This window comes from Chlorocebus sabaeus, chromosome 1, assembly GCF_047675955.1.
Source record: "Chlorocebus sabaeus isolate Y175 chromosome 1, mChlSab1.0.hap1, whole genome shotgun sequence".
Classification (NCBI taxonomy): domain Eukaryota; kingdom Metazoa; phylum Chordata; class Mammalia; order Primates; family Cercopithecidae; genus Chlorocebus; species Chlorocebus sabaeus.
The window spans coordinates 14983604-14988021 of NC_132904.1; the positions used below are offsets into that span (position 1 = coordinate 14983604).

The 4418-nt window shown below is 34.6% G+C and overlaps 1 pseudogene; it reads left to right on the forward strand.

The window, feature by feature from the left end:
- Positions 1-260: 260 nt before the first annotated feature.
- On the forward strand, positions 261-1310 carry LOC103235136 (eukaryotic initiation factor 4A-II pseudogene; annotated as a pseudogene).
- Positions 1311-4418: the final 3108 nt, after the last annotated feature.

The following is a 4418-nucleotide window of genomic DNA, read 5'->3' on the forward strand; positions in this document are numbered from 1 at the left end:
ACTAAGGATTCCACCAAAAAACCATTCAAACTGATAAATGAATTCAGTAAATTTGCAGGCTGCAAAATTAGTACACAAAAATCAGTAATATTTCTATACATCAATAGCAAACACTCTGAAAAAGAAATCAAGAAAGCAATTCCATATACGGTAGCTACCTTTAAAAAAATGCCTAAGAATAAACTTAACCAAAGAAGTGAAAGATCTTATAATAAAAAATATAAAACGCTTTTCAGTCAGGCTGAGTGGTTCTTTGTATCATGTCTAGTGACTCCATGGATTATAACAGAAAACATGGCGGCCCAAAGGAAATGGACCCAATGGTATCATCAACAGCAACTAAAATGAGATTGTTGATAACTTTGATAGTATGAATTTAAAGGAGTCTCTTTTGGGGGGAATCCATGTTCATGGTTTTGAGAAGCCTTCAGCTATTCAGCCCAGAGCTATTGTTCCCTGTATTAAAGATCCAAAACGTAATTCTGGCACTTGGAGATTATATGGGAGCAACTTATCATGCCTGCATTGGTGGAACAAATGTTCGAAATAAAATGCAAAAACTGCAGGCAGAAGCACCACATACTGTTGCTAGTACACCACGAAGAGTGTTTGATATGCTAAACATAAGGTATTTTTCTCCAAGATGGATCAAAATGTTTGTTTTTGGATGATGCAGATAAAATGTTGAGCTGAGGCTTTAAGGATGAAATCTATGAGATTTTCCAAAAATTAAATAGAAGTATTTAGGTTGTGTTGCTTTCTGCCACAATGCCAACTGATGTGTTGGAAGTGATAAAAAATTCATAAGACATCCAATTTAAATTCTGGTGAAAAAGGAAGAAGGAATCAAACAGTTTTACATTAATGTTGAAAGAGAGGAATGGAATTTGACTACACTTTGTGACTTGTATGAGACACTGACTATTATGCAGGCTGTCATTTTTCCCAATGCAAGGTACAAGGTGTACTGGCTGATTGAGAAAATGCATGCCAGAGACTTCATAATTTCTGCTCTGCATGGTGACATGGACCGGAAGGTGACAGATGTTATCATGAGGGAATTCTGATCAGAGTCAAGTGGTGTTCTGATCACTACTGACTTGTTAGTTCACGAGACTGATGTGCAACACATGTCTTTGGTTATAAACTATGATGTAACTACCAATCATGAAAACTATATTCACAGAATTGGCAGAGGTGTGGCTATAAACTTTGTTACTGAAGAAGACAAAATAATTCTTTATGACATTAAGGCTGTCTACAATAATACAGTGGAAGAAATTCCCATGAATGTGACTAACCTTATTTAATTCCTGGGATGAGATAGTTTGGGATGCAGTGCTCACTGTTGCTGAGTAGGCAACCACAACATGCATTATGCTTCTTTCTTTGAGAATATTTGGGTCTTATCTCAATGCTCATAATGGATCAGAAATACAGATTTTTATAGCAAGGTGACATTAGTCATGAGCTCTTGTGAGGAGTCATTGGCTTTATCCTTTTTAGAATTAGACTATTAGGGTGTCTGTAAAACACCCCAATATAAAATAAAAGATGGTGTCTGTAAAAACTTTCTTTCTTAGAAACTTATTTCCTAGTTCTGCAGAAATGATCGTATTAGATGTTCTCTATCATTTAATAATATACTTGTGGACTAAAAGATATAAGTGTTGTATAAAATCAGTAAATTATATTAAACTAGCATATCTGCCTTTATTGTGTTTGTCATTAGCCTGAGTAGAAAGGCCTTTAAAATTGACTTTTTAGAAAGCATTTGAATTCATTTTGTCTGGTATTGCATTTATTCAATAAAGCATTTAATTAGTGCTAAGTGTGAACTGGACCCTGCTTCTAATCCCCAGCAAGCAATCATCCTAGGTTGGGCTTAATCCCCAGTAAAATTGCCATATTGCCTATGTCTTCATGAAGTTTGAAAGTTAAATAAATTATATATTCATTTTTTTAAAAATTAGAAAACACTGATGAAGGAAATTGAAAAATAAACAAAAAAATGGAAAGCTATCTCATGCTAATGGATGGGAAGATTAATATTGTCAAATGCCCATACAGCCCAAAATGATTTACAGATTCAGTAAAATCCCCATCAAAATACCAATGACATTCTTCACAGAAAGAGAAAAATAAATCTTAAATGTGTATGGAGGCGATAAAGGCCCTGAAGAGCCAAAGCAATCCTGAGCACAAAGAACAATGTTGGTGCCATCACATTACCTGACTTCACAATATACTACAAAACTATAATGTTCAAAACAGGATGAGATTGACATAAAAACAAACACATAGACCAGTGGAGCAGAATAGAAAATCCAGAAATAAAGCTATGCATTTACATCCAACTCGTTTTTAACAAAGATGTCAAGATCCTACACTGGGGAAAGGATGCCCTTTCAATAAATGGTGCTAAGAAAACTGTATTTCCATATTCAAAATAATGAAACTAGGACTCTATCTCTCATCACTTTCCAAAATTAAATCAAAATGGATTAAATACTTAATGCAAGACCTGAAACTTTGAAACTACTAGAAGAAAATATTGGAGAAATGCTTCACAACATTGTTCTGGGTAAAGATTTTATGGAGACCTCAAAAGCACAGATAAAGCAAAAATAGATGAGATTACATCAAGCTAAAAAGCTTCTGCATGACAAAAAAAGACAATCAACTCAATAGAGTACCAGAATGCAAGAAAACATTTGCAAACTATACATCTGACAAGGGATTAATAACCAGAATATATATAAGCAACTTTAACAACTCAATAGCAAGAAAACATATAATCCAATGAAACAATGGCCAAATGATCTGAATAGACATTTCTCAGAAAAAAATATACTAATGGCCAACAAGTATATGCAAAAATGCTGAACAGCACTAATCATAGGGGAAATGCAAATCAAAACCACAATGAGATATTATCTCACCCCAATTAAAATGGCTGTTATCAAAAAGAAAATATAACAGATGCTGGCAAGGATGGGGGAAAGGGGAATGCTAGTAAACCATTGGTAGAAATGTAGATTAGTACAGCCAAAATGGAAGTTCCTCAAAAAAGTAAAAATAGAACTACCATATAATCCAGAAATCCCACTGCTGGATGCACACCAAAAATTAAAAAAAAAAAAAAATCAGTATATCAAAGACATATCTGCATTCCCATGTTTATTGCAGCACTATTCACAATAGCCAAGATACGGATTCAACTTAAGTGTTCATTAACGTATAAATATATAAAGAAAATGTGACATATATACACAATGGGGTACTGTTCAACTAGAAGAGGAATGAAATTGTGTCATTTGCAGCAATATGGATGGAACTATGGAGGTTATTGTGTTAAGTGAAATAAGCCAGGCACACACACACACAAATCCCACGTTCTCACTTATTTGTGGAACTAAAAAAGCTGATCTCACGAAGATAGAGAGTAGAATGATGATTACCAGAAATAAGGAAGAATATGAGGGAGGGGGCAATGAAAAGAGGTTCATTAACAGGTACAAAAATACGGCTAGTGAGAAGGAATAAGTCGTGGGGTTAGAAAGCACAGTAGAATTACTATAGTTAACAAGTATTTATATTTCAAAACAGCTAAAAGAGAAGATTTGAAATATTTCCCAGCACTAAGAAATGATAAACACTTGAGGCAATGAATATCCTAATTACCCTGACTTGATCATTACACATTGTGTACATGCATCAAATATCACATGTACTTTCTGAATATGTATAGTTATATACCAATTTAAAACTGGAATAAAATGCATAGTTCATAGAATATTAGAGATAGAAAGACCTATGGAGTCCATGTAATACCAAATTTCATATCACAAATGAAAAAGCCCATAAAAGAGCTTTCCTACTTGCCTGAGGTCAACAGTTACTAATGGCAGAGCCATGACTAGACCCTAGACCTCCAGATGCCTAGCCTGCTGTTGAGTTAGTTCATTACACATTTCATTTACTCAAGTTGCAATGAATGTCAGCCTTCGACAACTCACTGGTAAAATTTTTCTCGAATGCAACATCAGTAAGTCTCTGTTGGGTACAGGAAAGGAATGAGAATACTCACTTGAAATCCCTAGACAACAGTTTTCTACAGTGACCACAGAAAAGAGCTGCCTGGAAACCTTGCCTTAGTTGATTGAAATTTTTTCAAACATTTTCTCTAGTTGAGTTCAGTTTAAGAGGAACCCCTGGGGAAATTCTACCTCTTTGGAGATCCATTAATTTTAAAGAGATTCCATAAAGGATACTAAGTAATCTGACTAAATTCGGCAAGACTGGACTCTGAGTAAATCTATCAGAATCCATTTTCTATCATTGAGAAGATACAGGACTTCTCATTCAGGACTCAAAGTGTGATTATTCCATAGTATCACTCTTCCAAAGGAGGTCCC